This window comes from Coregonus lavaretus (assembly GCF_964263955.1).
Source record: "Coregonus lavaretus genome assembly, chromosome: 7".
In the NCBI taxonomy this organism is placed as follows: domain Eukaryota; kingdom Metazoa; phylum Chordata; class Actinopteri; order Salmoniformes; family Salmonidae; genus Coregonus; species Coregonus lavaretus.
This window is the reverse complement of record NC_139994.1, coordinates 35,655,340-35,671,159: the sequence shown is the minus strand read 5'-3', so window position 1 is coordinate 35,671,159 and position 15,820 is coordinate 35,655,340. Positions and strand designations below refer to the sequence as shown.

The following is a 15,820-nucleotide window of genomic DNA, read 5'->3' as shown; positions in this document are numbered from 1 at the left end:
GACAAAGAGGGCCAGGCAGGAGAAGCGCACCCGGGAACATTACAACTCAGAGGGAAAGTAGGGGTATCCTAAAACGAGATTTCTAAATTAGTCACTTTCTGCATCTACATTAATAGTAAACGTTATTACGCTTCATAATAATTCTAGCTGTAGCTTTACTGCTTTCTTTTGTGCAAGAAATGGCACACATTGTTTACTTAATTTGTTAATTGCCCCCCCTTTAACTGCAGGTTATGGAGCAGTCTAGAACAGACCACCCGTTGACTTTTTCCAAATCTTGTGTTACAGCCTGAATTTAAAATAGATTAAATTGAGATTTTGTGTCACTGGCCTACACACAATACCCCATAATGTCAAAGTGAAAATATGTTTTTAGAAATGTTTACAAATTAATTAAAAATTAAAAGCTGAAATGTCTTGCTTGAGTCAAGTATTCAATCCCTTTGTTATGGCAAGCCTAAATAAATTCAGGAGTAAAAATGTGCTTAACAAGTGACATAATTAGTTGCATGGACCCACTCTGTGTGCAATAATAGTGTTTGAAAAGATAAACAACATGCTCGACTCCACCTTATATAAACTTAAATCGGGTGCTGGATCCTCTATATAATCCAAAGAACAGAAATAGGACAGCACTCCTGTAAATAAACTTAAATTGACATTGCTTCACGAACATTTCAGGTATGAGCCCTTCTTCAGCGTTCAAGGCAATGGCAATCAATGTCACAATACCACACATATTGAGCATAATTAATTATACATTCACAGTCATTATTGACCCAATCAAGAGATCCCAGCAGAGGGAGCTGTGGGGGAAACATAAAAATCTAATAAAGATAGACACACACATTACAAATACATTATGATGTCATTACCTAAATGTTATGGGATCGCCAGTTGCGCCCAATTATGCAAATATATGTATAGCGAAATTTGAGTTGGACTTTGTGTACGATAATAATCCCTATTCTAAGTTTATCAAAGTGTTTATGAGATATATTGATGACATTTTTTAAATTTGGTCAGGTGATGATCTTGAATCGCAGGAATCCTTTACATAGGCTACATGAATTCCAGGATGCCGTCCATTAAATGTACTTAGTTTCCTTTTTGGATGTTTTGGTTAAGAAAGATGGCAATGGCTTGCACACTGAGGTGTATAGAAAAGAAACAGATAGAAATACCTTTCTTAATTTCAACAATTATCATACACCTTCATTAAAAAATAGTTTACCATAAAGCCAACTCCTTCGTATTAGGCGCATTTGTGACTTTGATTTATCATTTGATGTTCATGCCGAAGATTTATGTGAACGATTCAAAACAAGAGGGTATACAGAATAATTATTGGACAATTGCCTTAAAAGATTAAAACAAACTGAGCGGAATGCATTATTGCAACCACTTCAAAGGAATCCCTCTCATCCCTCTGCAACTTTCGTGTCCACCTACAGTCCTATTTCAAGGTCGATCAAGGAAGTGGTTAATAGACGTTGGCATATATTACACAGTGACCCCAGCTTTGGTAAAGCTTTGAAGCATTTTAATAGCCATAATCATGAACTAAGTGCCTTCTGTTATATGGGTATTGAAATAGTAAAGGCGCCACGTAGGGAAGGAGATAGGGATAAATTACTTCTCCAAAGAGAGACATGTTGGATAGACCTCTTGGGCATTTTATGTTGGTGCTTTTGTATTTACCAATTTCTGTGTTCTATGTTTGTGCTTTTCTAATAACCGTTTTCTGTGTTCATGCAAGTGACTGATTGAACGAATCCTCACTATCAGTATCTGCAATTTGGCAGTACGCCCATACCCTTGTTTTGAGAATGAAAGATATATCAGTTTCAAGGTCACACTGTGGGGATGTTTTTCAGAGGCAGGGACTGAGAGACTAATCAGGATCAAGGAACAGTTGAACGGAGCAAAGTACAGAGAGATCCTTGATGAAAACCTGCTCCAGAGCGCTCAGGACCTCAGACTGGGGCAAAGGTTCACCTTCCAACAGGACAATGACCCTAAGCACACAGCCAAAACAACGCAGGAGTCGCTTCGCGACAAGTCTCTGAATGTCCTTGAGTTGCCCAGCCAGAGCCAGGACTTGAACCCGATCGAACATCTCTGGAGAGACCTGAAAATAGCTGTGCACCAACGCTCCCCATCCAACCTGACAGAGCTTGAGAGGATCTGCAGAGAAGATATAGGTTTGCCAAGCTTGTAGTGTCATAACCAAGAAGACTCGAGGCTGTAATCGCTGCCAAAGGTGCTACAACAAAGTACTGAGTAAATGGTCTGAATACTTATGTAAATGTTATATTTCAGTGTTTTATTTTTAATAAATTAGCAAAGAATTTTAAAAAATGTTTTTATTTGTCGTTATGGGGTATTGTGTGTAGATTGATGAGGGGAAAAAACTATTTAATCAATTTTAGAATAAGGCTTTAACGTAACAAAACATGGAAAAAGTAAAGTGGTCTGAATACTTTCCGATGGCATCTCTAGGCCTATTCATAATAACTGACTGAGTCTGTTTTTCACTGAGTATTATAGGCCCTACTCAGCCTGGTCTCATAGACTAGATGTAACATAGTAAATATAAATATATATATATAATTGTGACATTTGGTATGATTACATAATACAGAAGGTTACTTTAGGGTGGTTGGTTGGTTGGTTGGTTTGCCGGGGTGGATGGGTGGGCGTATAACCCAAAGGTTGCGTGTTCAAATCTCATCCCGGACAACTTTAGCATTTTAGCTACTTTTGAACTACTTACTACTTTGCACTACTTAGCATGTTAGCTAACCTTTCCCCTAACCCTAACCTTAACCCTTTAACCTAACTCATAACCTTAACTCTGGCTTACCTGGTTAAATAAAGGTGAAATAAATAAATAAAATAAAAATAAAAAACTCTAACCCTAACCCTAACCTTAACCCCTAACTTAGCTAACGTTAGCGTTAGCCACCTAGCTAACGTTAGCCACAACAAATTGGAATTCGTAACATATCATACGTTTTGCAAATTCATAACATATTGTGTGAATAGCCTCACCTTTGGTCCAGGCTATAAGCATCATGGACAAAAAAGATAAATACAATTGTTTTTCCCATCTTGCATCCATGACATAGGCAGCCAGGATAGTAGACCCCACTAGAAATAATCACCTCCCACTGTAGGCTAGTCTGTGTTCCTGCTGTGTTCCCCCACCCCTCTTTGCCCACCCATCTCAACTTCAGGCCACAGTCAGTGGGCTACATCATAAAAATAGACAGCCAAGAAGATTGGACACTCTGGGAATGGGATCACTAATAAGAACCAAGAAAAACGTTTGATTCTTTCGAGTTTTCCCACTCCAAAGACTTCTCTTCAACCAAAGGGAATAACTCTACATGCAGCCGAATGGAAGAGGCCGAGATAGGACCTGACTTAAAGATAATAACAAATGGGATAAAGTAGGGAGAAATCTTCCAATATAGGCTGCATCAGGCCTGTATTTTGTTATAGGCTATCACATATAGGGTATTTATTATTTATTTCATTTTGTTTTACCTTGTGGCCTTTATTTAAAAACGAAATTGAACATGCCTATAAAGTTAGCCTAATTAATATTTAATCTGATTATGAAATGAAAAATCATATTCTATTTCATTTTGAATTTGTTATAGCCTAGAATTAGACCATTTGGCTATTATAACAATATCCTCTGTTTAAAAAAGTAAAAGATAAGCTAATGGGGCTTTAGACGCAGAGAATCTAAAAACAACAGCCTTGTGTTAAAGCAATGGAAGTCTTTTGTGTCAGAATAGCCTACTGTGATTTCTAAAGGTGCGTCTTTGGGGCTGGCACAGTGCATGGCGCATATAGGTGTTGGGCCAAAGAGAGTATTTGCTTTATACAGATATCATGGCAAAGTGGTTCAAAGAATTCCCCATCAATTTGAAGAACGGTACCGATAGGATCCGCTCCGCTTCAGAATCACGCTCCCAATCCAGGGGTAAACCTGGACAGGTAGCTAGCTGGCTTTGGCACAAAAGCAACCAGCTCCAAAGGGAGTCTGCGCAAAGTGGATAGCGGTGGTGGTGGTGGAGGAGTTGGTGCTCTACTGTCAGGAAGATATCGTAAAAATTCTGCCATCGAATTGGAAAGGAATGGCACAAGTTCGATAAAGGATGGAAAAGTTTGTGATAGCCTTATTGGTAAAAGTCGCAAAAATTCCAAAGTGGAGTCGCCGGTTTTTGATGAGCACCGGCCACTGAAAAGTTCTGGTTCTGCAAATGCCTACATCAGTCGTCTGATCAAAGTGGATAAACAGGACAAGAGCCCGATCTTCAACAGCAGCCCAGTGGTACTCAAAACAGAGATGGTAAAAGAGATGGTACCGTGTAGCTCAGTTGGTAGAGCATGGCGCTTGCAACGCCAGGGTTGTGGGTTCGATTCCCACGGGGGGCCAGTATGAAACTAAAAAAAATCAATGCACTCACCAACAGTAAGTTGCTCTGGATAAGAGCGTCTGCTAAATGACTAAAATGTAAGACATTTTGAAGCACTTTAGAAATTGTAGGCTATTTCTATTCTCAACAGGATGTGATGCTGGACTCAGGGGTAGAGGTAGCATAGTAAACGTAAATCTCTCTCCCTCCATTTAGTATATTATGTTACGTTTCATATGGTATGTATTCATTTGTGGATGTCCATCATCCATTTCGTATATGTTACTAATTACAATTGGTATGTATCACAGTAGGGGTGAGTGGGTAAAATTACTGGGGAAGCCAAGCCAGGAAAGAAAAGCCATATCAAATCAAATCAAATTGTATTGATCACATACACATTTTTACAATCTGTGTGTTGTGATAATTGTATTGTTTGCTCTATAAATACTGTTAGTTCATATGCCTTGCCACCATGACATATAGGTCTAAGGCCGAGACAATAAGAAGACACAGTGGCAGAATAAATTCAACCACACCTTTGTTTCATCACAAAACCAGAGAGCAATACAGTGATAACTAAAATATTCCAAAAACAATTTATTCCAATAAACTAAATATAATCTGTCCATGGTACTGATTTCTGTCTCTCTGTGTGTGCGTAACAAGAAAAAACATGTTGACTTACCCTACTTGTAGAGAAACGCCAATGCTATCCACCTGTCTTTCATGTTGCCGTTATGGTCTATGTCTCTGCCATACAGTACACGCTTTTAGTTTTTGTTGTCCTAGGCTACCTGGCTAAAATGCTTACTCGCCAGCCTAGCTTCCTTTCATGGGCAATGATTAGCCAGCTAGTTAACATAAGCTTACTACATCTAGCTACATATTGAACTTCCATCCTCTCAGGCCAGAGGCACAATGTATGTGTTTATGGTTGGGTCAGAATCAGCGTTATTTTAATTTTTTAATTTTATTTAACGAGGTAGGCCAGTTGAGAACAAGTTCTCATTTACAACTGCGACCTGGCCAAGATAAAGCAAAGCAGTGCGATAAAAACAACAACAACACAGAGTTACACATGGGATAAACAAAACATACAGTCAATAACACAATAGAAAATCTATATACAGTGTGTGCAAATGTAGTAAGTTATGGAGGTAAGGCAATAAATAGGCCATAGTGCAAAATAATTACAATTTAGTATCAACACTGGAGTGATAGATGTGCAGAAGATGATGTGCAAATAGAGATACTGGGGTGCAAATGAGAAAAATAAATAACAATATGGGGATGAGGTAGTTGGGTGGGCTAATTACAGATGGGCTGTGTACAGGTGCAGTGATCGGTAAGCTGCTCTGACAACTGATGCTTAAAGTTAGTGAGGGAGATAAGAGTCTCCAGCTTCAGAGATTTTTGCAGTTCGTTCCAGTCATTAGCACAGAGAACTGGAAGGAATGGTGGCCAAAGGAGGTGTTGGCTTTGGGAATGACCAGTGAGATATACCTGCTGGAGCGCATACTAGGGTGGGTGTTGCTATGGTGACCAATGACCTAAGATAAGGTGGGGATTTGCCTAGCAGAGATTTATAGATGACCAGGAGCAAGTAGGATTGGCGACGAATATGTAGTGAGGGCCAGCCAACGAGAGCGTACAGGTCACAATGGTGGGTAGTATATGGGGCTTTGGTGACAAAACGGATGGCACTGTGATAGACTACATCCAATTTGCTGAGTAGAGTGTTGGAGGCTATTTTGTAAATGACATCGCCGAAGTCAAGGATAGGTAGGATAGTCAGTTTTACGAGGGCATATTTGGCAGCATGAGTGAAGGAGGCTTTGTTGCGAAATAGAAAGCCGATTCTAGATGTAACTTTGGATTGGAGATGCTTAATGTGAGTCTGGAAGGAGAGTTTACGGTCTAACCAGACACCTAGGTATTTGTAGTTGTCCACATATTCTAAGTCAGACCCGCCGAGAGTAGTGATTCTAGTCGGGCGGGCGGGTGCAAGCAGCGTTCGATTGAAGAGCATGCATTTAGTTTTACTAGCGTTTAAGAGCAGTTGGAGGCTACGGAAGGAGTGTTATATGGCATTGAAGCTCGTTTGGAGGTTTGTTAACACAGTGTCCAATGAAGGGCCAGATGTATACAAAATGGTGTCGACTGCGTAGAGGTGGATCTGAGTCAATAGCAGCAAGAGCAACATCATTGATATACACAGAGAATAGAGTCGGCCCGACCCATAGAGACTGCCAGAGGTCCAGACAACAGGCCCTCCGATTTGACACATTGAACTCCGCACACTCCACTGGCTTCCAGTTGAAGCTCGCATCTACTACAAAACCATGGTGCTTGCCTACGGAGCTGTGAGGGGAACGGCACCTCCTTACCTTCAGGCTCTGATCCTACACCCAAACGAGGGCACTACGTTCATCCACCTCTGGCCTGCTAGCCCCCCTACCTCTACGGAAGCACAGTTCCCGCTCAGCCCAGTCAAAGCTATTCGCTGCTCTGGCACCCCAATGGTGGAACAAGCTCCCCCACGACGCCAGGACAGCGGAGTCACTGACCACCTTCCGGAGACACTTGAAACCCTACCTCTTTAAGGAATACCTGGAATAGTATAATAGTAATCCTTCTACCCCCCCTTTACTACCACTGTCTTTTGTCTAAACTAACACCTGACTTATTTCACCTGCTAGCACTGACTTGTTTAAAGAAATGTACTTATTGTGATCAAGATGTAGTTGTCCCTGATTGCACTGACTTTGCTCACAGCTGCTTGTTTGAAAAAGTGTACTTACTGTGATCAAGATGTGGTTGTCCCACTGGCTATCCTAAGTTGAATGCACCAATTTGTAAGTCGCTCTGGATAAGAGCGTCTGCTAAATGACTTAAATGTAAAAGTCTGAAGTTTACATACACCTTCGCCAAATACATTTAAACTCAGTTTTTCACAATTCCTGACATTTAATCCAAGTAAAAATTCCCTGTCTTAGGTCAGTTAGGATCACCACTTTATTTTAAGAATATGAAATGTCAGAATAATAGTAGAGAGAATGATTTATTTCAGCTTTTATTTCTTTCATCACATTCCCAGTGGGTCAGAAGTGTACATACACTCAATTAGTATTTGGTAGCATTGCCTTTAAATTGTTTAACTCGGGTCAAACATTTCGGGTAGCCTTCCACAAGCTTCCCACAATAAGTTGGGTGAATTTTGGCCCATTCCTCCTGACAGAGATGGTGTAACTGAATCAGGTTTGTAGGCCTCCTTGCTCACACACGCTTTTTCAGTTCTGCCCACAAATGTTCTATAGGATTGAGATCAGGGCTTTGTGATGGCCACTCCAATACCTTGACTTAGTTGCCCTTAAGACATTTTGCCACAACTTTGGAAGTATGCTTGGGGTCATTGTCCATTTGGAAGACCCATTTGCGACCAAGCTTTAACTTCCTGACTGATGTCTTGAGATGTTGCTTCAATAAATCCACATAATTTTCCTTCCTCTTAATGCAATCTATTTTGTGAAGTGCACCAGTCCCTCCTGCAGCAAAGCTCCCCCACAGCATGATGCTGCCACCCCCGTGCTTCACGTTTGGGATGGTGTTCTTCGGCTTGCAAGCCATCCCCTTTTTCCTCCAAACATAAGACCAGAGGACATTTCTCCAAAAAGTACGATCTTTGTCCCCATGTGCAGTTGCAAACCGTAGTCTGGCTTTTTTATGGCGGTTTTGGAGCAGTGGCTTCTTCCTTGCTGAGCGGCCTTTCAGGTTATGTCGATATAGGACTTGTTTTACTGTGGAAATAGATACTTTTTTTATACCTGTTTCCTCCAGCATCTTCACAAGGTACTTTGCTGTTGTTCTGGGATTGATTTGCACTTTTCGCACCAAAGTACGTTCATCTCTAGGAGACAGAACGCGTCTCCTTCCTGAGCGGTATGACGGCTGCGTGGTCCCATGGTGTTTATACTTGCGTACTATTGTTTGTACAGATGAACATGGTACCTTCAGGCATTTGGAAATTGCTCCCAAGGATGAACCAGACTTGTGGAGGTCTACAATTATTTTTCTGAGGTCTTGGTTGATTTATTTTGATTTTCCCATGATGTCAAGCAAAGAGGCACTGAGTTTGAAGGTAGGCCTTGAAATACATCCACAGGTACACCTCCAATTAACTCAAATGATGTCAATTAGCCTATCAGAAGCTTCTAAAGCCATGACATCATTTTCTGGAATTTTCCAAGCTGTTTAAAGGCCCACTCAACTTAGTGTATGTAAACTTCTGACCTACTGGAATTGTGATACAGTGAATTATAAGTGATATAGTCTGTGTGTAAACAATTGTTGGAAAGATTACTTGTGTCATGCACAAAGTAGATGTCCTAACCGACTTGCCAAAACTATAGTTTGTTAACAAGAAATTTGTGGAGTGGTTGAAAAACAAGTTTTAATGACTCCAACCTAACTGTATGTAAACTTCCAACTTCAACTGTAATTTCTCCCTCTGCTCTGACCCTTCCTCGTCTTCAGCCCAGTTCGATAGCCCTGAGCGCCACTCCCCAACCAAAGAGGACCCCCCCCCCCCCCCACACTTCACCCTGACACAGCAGTCCCAGCAACAGCCCCAACAGCAGCAGCACCTGCGACAAAAGAGCTGGAGCCAGAAGATCCTGAAGTCCTCTCCCACCCTCTCGCCCTCCCTTTCCTGCCCACCCAACATCGGCCCTGAGGCTGAGGTGTGCCGGGTGGACCCCACCCTGCCCCTGGAGAAACAGAGGTTAGGAAGGAGACAGGGTTTATAGGTCAACGGCAGGGACAGATGCAATAGATTGTAGCTTTGAAAAACTCTTATCTTCAGTTTTTTCTGCAGCACAACAATACATTAGATGTAGATGCGTACCTGTCACTCTGTCTGTGTACCGGTAGGGGAGAGCGGGTTAAGGTGAGCAATTTTTTCTATTCAGCATCACTACGTCCAGTGAAATATAGTGTTCTTTCTAACAAGAATATCTACATACACTACCGTTCAAAAGTTTGGGGTCAGTTAGAAATGTCCTTGTTTTCGAAAGAAAAGCAATTTTATTGTCCATTAAAATAACATCATATTGATCAGAAATACAGTGTAGACATTGTTGATGCTGTAAATGGCTATTGTAGCTGGAAACGGCTGATTTCTAATGGAATATCTACATAGGCATACAGAGGCCCATTATCAGCAACCATCAGTCCTGTGTTCCAATGGCACGTTGGGTTTGCTAATCCAAGTTTATCATTTTAAAAGGCTAATTGATCATTAGAAAACCCTTTTGGAATTATTTTAGCACAGCTGAAAACTGTTGTGCTGATTAAAGAAGCAATAAAACTGGCCTTCTTGAGACTAGTTGAGAATCTGGAGCATCAGCAATTGTGGGTTCGATTACAGGCTGATAATGGGCCTCTGTAAGCCTATGTAGATATTCCATCAAAAATCAGCTGTTTCCAGCTACAATAGCCATTTAGGACATTAACAGTGTCTACACTGTATTTCTGATCAATTTGATGTTATTTTAATGGACCAAAAACAAGGACATTTCTAAGTGACCCCAAACTTTTGAACGGTAGTGTATATTATGTTGTGTATCCCTGGAAATAATCAGAATTAATGTAAACATAACAGTTTTGAAAACATAGCTTGTCCAAAAAAAGTGGTCTCTTGGCACAACTTACCCCGCGGTAAGTTGAGCATAGGGAAAAGGTAAGTTGAGCCGCCTTGGGGTAAGTGGGTGATGGTGTCCTGTGACAGTGAGTGATAGTGCTGGTAGGTTAAAGTTTAATTAATGGAATGGGGGTGTGGTAAATTGTATAACTTAAATGTATGCCTACATTCAGATAGAGATCTCTGTTCAATATCACTTACCCTTCCATTTCTTGACCACTTGTCTGGGACAGGGATGTTGTTTCGATGTGTCAATTCGTAGGCAAGTTCTCTGCATTTGAGGCTACTAATGAAAGTGGTCCGTGAGATTCTTGATATCTTTAGCATGCTCAGACTCCATGTCATCAGATAAGACCTTGTTTGCCTCTGCTACTCTATCATAGCCTCTCTTTCGTACATATTCATTTTATTCTTTGTCAATGTACCTCTTCAGTGTCATTCAGTCAATTTTGTTAATCCCTTGCTACTGCTAGAATGGACTTCCCTTCTCTCACTTCCTTGACCGCTCTATCATGAACCTCAAGGGGGGCTAGACCCCTGCTTGTTTTACGTTTGTATACACAGGACATGATGATGTCTGCTCTGTAACAATAAAAATGTTCAGTTCATATGCATGACACATTGCAAAAATACTATAAATATTATGCATTAACAGGACAGAATGTAATCATCATTTGTATGGGGTATGGTGGCCATTGGCTCAACTTACCCAATGGCCATTGGCTCAACATACCCCAAGGCAAACATTTTGACTATATTAGACCACACAGCTACAACAATGCACTTTAATGATAGATTTAGGACCTTATATTGTAGCTTGTAGAGACCCCAAGTGATATATAAAACAATCTTTAAACAATCTACTTTGGTTTAGATACAAGCATCATCAAACCTATAAGACAAAACATTCATTTTACTTGGTGAAAATCTTTTATTTTTGTACTTACTTACTTACCAATTTTTCCATGTGGTTTCTTCCTTCACAGACTACATGAAATGATGACCTCTTTCTCTGTAGCTCAGCTGGTAGAGCACGGCGCTTGTAACGCCAAGGTAGTGGGTTCGATCCCCGGGACCACCCATACACAAAAAAAAAATTTTTATGCACGCATGACTGTAAGTCGCTTTGGATAAAAGCGTCTGCTAAATGGCATATTATTATTATTATAAATATTTGGTTTCCTTGAAACAAGGGATGGCACAACAAGGGGAGAACGACTGCCCCCTCTCGTTGAAGCCACTGAAGTTCAAGGATTCCCCAAATATAGTGAATGGAAAAATGTCAATCTTCGTGGTCAATCTTCGTGTAAATTAAAAAATGTTTTGAAGACAATCATGGTACCAATAATCATGGTACCAATAATAAACCAGATGTACAGTGAGGGAAAAAAGTATTTGATCCCCTGCTGATTTTGTACGTTTGCCCACTGACAAAGAAATTATCAGTCTATCATTTTTATGGTAGGTTTATTTGAACAGTGAGAGACAGAATAACAACAACAAAATCCAGAAAAGCGCATGTCAAAAATGTTATGAATTGATTTGCATTTTAATGAGGGAAATAAGTATTTGACCCAGATCTCACCTCGTGGAGTTGAGATCTCACCTCGTGGAGTTGCAATGATCATGAGAACGGTGAGGAATCAGCCCAGAACTACACAGGAGGATCTTGTCAATGATCTCAAGGCAGCTGGGACCATAGTCACCAAGAATACAATTGGTAACACACTACGCCGTGAAGGACTGAAATCCTGCAGCGCCCGCAAGGTCCCCCTGCTCAAGAAAGCACATATACAGGCCCGTCTGAAGATTGCCAATGAACATCTGAATGATTCAGAGGAGAACTCGGTGAAAGTGTTGTGGTCAGATGAGACCAAAATCGAGGTCTTTGGCATCAAATCAAATCAAATCAAATCAAATTGTATTGGTCACATGCGCTGAATACAACAGGTGCAGACATTACAGTGAAATGCTTACTTACAGCCCTTAACCAACAGTGCATTTATTTTTAACAAAAAAAGTAAAAATAAAACAACAACAAAAAAAGTGTTGAGAAAAAAAGAGCAGAAGTAAAATAAAATAACAGTAGGGAGGCTATATATACAGGGGGGTACCGGTGCAGAGTCAATGTGCGGGGGCACCGGCTAGTTGAGATAGTTGAAGTAATATGTACATGTGGGTAGAGTTAAAGTGACTATGCATAAATAATTAACAGAGTAGCAGCATCGTAAAAAGGATGGGGTGGGGGGGCAGTGCAAATAGTCTGGGTAGCCATGATTAGCTGTTCAGGAGTCTTATGGCTTGGGGGTAGAAGCTGTTGAGAAGTCTTTTGGACCTAGACTTGGCACTCCGGTACCGCTTGCCGTGCGGTAGCAGGGAGAACAGTCTATGACTAGGGTGGCTGGAGTCTTTGACAATTTTGAGGGCCTTCCTCTGACACCGCCTGGTATAGAGGTCCTGGATGGCAGGAAGCTTGGCCCCAGTGATGTACTGGGCCGTACGCACTACCCTCTGTAGTGCCTTGCGGTCGGAGGCCAAGCAGTTGCCATACCAGGCGGTGATGCAACCAGTCAGGATGTTCTCGATGGTGCAGCTGTATAATTTTTTGAGGATCTGAGGACCCATGCCAAATCTTTTCAGTCTCCTGAGGGGGAATAGGCTTTGTCGTGCCCTCTTCACGACTGTCTTGGTGTGTTTGGACCATGATAGTTCGTTGGTGATGTGGACACCAAGGAACTTGAAGCTCTCAACCTGTTCCACTACAGCCCCGTCGATGAGAATGGGGGCGTGCTCAGTCCTCTTTTTTTTCCTGTAGTCCACAATCATCTCCTTTGTCTTGGTCACGTTGAGGGAGAGGTTGTTGTCCTGGCACCACACGGCCAGGTCTCTGACCTCCTCCCTATAGGCTGTCTCATCGTTGTCGGTGATCAGGCCTACCACTGTTGTGTCGTCGGCAAACTTAATGATGGTGTTGGAGTCGTGCCTGGCCATGCAGTCATGGGTGAACAGAGAGTACAGGAGGGGACTGAGCACGCACCCCTGAGGGGCCCCCGTGTTGAGGATCAGTGTGGCAGATGTGTTGTTACCTACCCTTACCATCTGGGGGCGGCCCGTCAGGAAGTCCAGGATCCAGTTGCAGAGGGAGGTGTTTAGTCCCAGGATCCTTAGCTTAGTAATGAGCTTAGAGGGCACTATGGTGTTGAATGCTGAGCTGTAGTCAATGAATAGCATTCTCACGTAGGTGTTCCTCTTGTCCAGGTGGGAAAGGGCAGTGTGGAGTGCAATAGAGATTGCATCATCTGTGGATCTGTTGGGGCGGTATGCAAATTGGAGTGGGTCTAGGGTTTCTGGGATAATGCTGTTGATGTGAGCCATGACCAGCCTTTCAAAGCACTTCATGGCTACAGACGTCAGTGCTACGGGTCGGTAGTCATTTAGGCAGGTTATCTTAGAGTCCATCAACTCAACTCGCTGTGTTTGGAGGAGGAGGAATGCTGCCTATGACCCCAAGAACACCATCCCCACCGTCAAACATGGAGGTGGAAACATTATGCTTTGGGGGTGTTTTTCTGCTAAGGGGACAGGACAACTTCACCGCATCAAAGGGACGATGGACGGGGCCATGTACCGTCAAATCTTGGGTGAGAACCTCCTTCCCTCAGCCAGGACATTGAAAATGGGTCGTGGATGGTTATTCCAGCATGACAATGACCCAAAACACACGGCCAAGGCAACAAAGGAGTGGCTCAAGAAGAAGCACATTAAGGTCCTGGAGTGGCCTAGCCAGTCTCCAGACCTTAATCCCATAGAAAATCTGTGGAGGGAGCTGAAGGTTCGAGTTGCCAAACGTCAGCCTCGAAACCATAATGACTTGGAGAAGATCTGCAAAGAGGAGTGGGACAAAATCCCTCCTGAGATGTGTGCAAACCTGGTGGCCAACTACAAGAAACGTCTGACATCTGTGATTGCCAACAAGGGTTTTGCCACCAAGTACTAAGTCATGTTTTGCAGAGGGGTCAAATACTTATTTCCCTCATTAAAATGCAAATCAATTTATAACATTTTTAACATGCGATTTTCTGGATTTTTTGTTGTTGTTATTCTGTCTCTCACTGTTCAAATAAACCTACCATTAAAATTATAGACTGATCATGTCTTTGTCAGTGGGCAAATGTGCAAAATCAGCAGGGGATCAAATACTTTTTTCCCTCACTGTATGTCATTGAACCGACTATTTAAAAAATGCACACAGAATACGTTTTAATAAGGATAATTTAGTTGCTAATGGCAGCCTGCAGTACACAGCCTTCAACTTGAGTTAGTCAATGAGAGGAGGCAGCATTGAGCTAGCCTGCAACGTCACTTCTTGGAGTAGTTCAAACTGTGCATGTTATGTCTCCATGAGACACCATCTTAACCGACTTCATTTGGCTTCAATGCGCTATTCAGTCTTCACATAGGAATGAATGGTGTCACATGATCGATGTCCATTCACAGATACAGCCATTGAGCTCAACTCACCCTACTCTCCCCTATACCTTGCAAAGTTAACATATGTTTTTCAGATATTCTGTTGTTGATATTAGTGAACCACTTCAATACAGGATGAATCTACTATTTTGTAAGGCCTTTGTTAGCTTCATGTGCTCAGGAGACTCTCCTCCGTCTCCTCTAATTTCTGACCCCTGTGCCTTCCCTTCCCTCTGTCCCTCGGTTGCTCTAGCTGGTACCATGGGTGTGTAATAAGCCAGGAGGCAGAGTCTCACCTCCAGTCCTGCAAAGAGGCCAGTTTCCTGGTGAGGAACAGCGAATCAGGAACCAGCAAATACTCCATTGCTCTCAAGTGAGTGTATTAATCACTAGTACACCTGTTCATTCTCTTCAGAGCTGATACCATACATAATGTGTAAAAAAAAACATCACAAATTGTACATTCCCTTGCATTGGAACCCTTTCTGCTAATTTGGCTTGCTATTCCACACAATTCATAATGCGTAGCCTTAGTGTAATTCATCCTTTTCACCTCTCTACCTTTTTAAAATCCTTCTCTCTCAGGATGAGCCAGGGCTGTGTTCACATCATCGTAGCCCAGACTAAGGAGAACGGCTACACGCTGGACCAGAGCAGCTGTGTGTTTCCCAGCATTCCAGAGGTGGTGCACCACTACGTCACTCAGCGGCTGCCTTTCAACGGGGCCGAACACATGACCCTGCTGCACCCTTTGCCACGCCCTTGCTGACTCCACCCACTACCACACTCCGGTGTACGCCGACAACCCCATGCCTCTGCATCTGCCTGTAATCATCGTTAACGAACATCTCCAACCTAATGCCGGCCCCCAACAACTTCAATACGTATCTCTTTATCTATTATCCATTCACTCTTCCATACCTCCATCTTTCATATTATTTTCCTCCATATCATTACCAGTTTTTTTTTCAGTCTTATTTTCTCCTGGATAAACAGAAGACGGACAAGCTCAGAGACCTGGGTCCAGGAGCTATTGCACATGCTGTACTATCATTCCCTCACCTTTCATATGCAGTTCATGCAAAATGCCCAGGCTACTGTTTTGCATGTGAACTTGGAAGAAACCCAACCCATGCCTTGATTGTACAAATGGGGAAGAAATGAATGATCAAATGAGTCAGAGCCCTGCCAGTTAGAATGTAGTCTGAATTTCTAC

General features: G+C 42.2%; 1 pseudogene across 1 annotated transcript; it reads left to right on the top strand.

Annotated features, from left to right (window-relative positions):
* Positions 1–3,906: 3,906 nt before the first annotated feature.
* On the top strand, positions 3,907–15,373 carry LOC311132512 (annotated as a pseudogene). The gene is made up of 4 exons: positions 3,907–4,397; positions 8,970–9,216; positions 14,858–14,977; positions 15,190–15,373. The product of its transcript is annotated as an uncharacterized misc_RNA (transcript).
* The last annotated feature ends 447 nt before the right edge of the window (positions 15,374–15,820 follow it).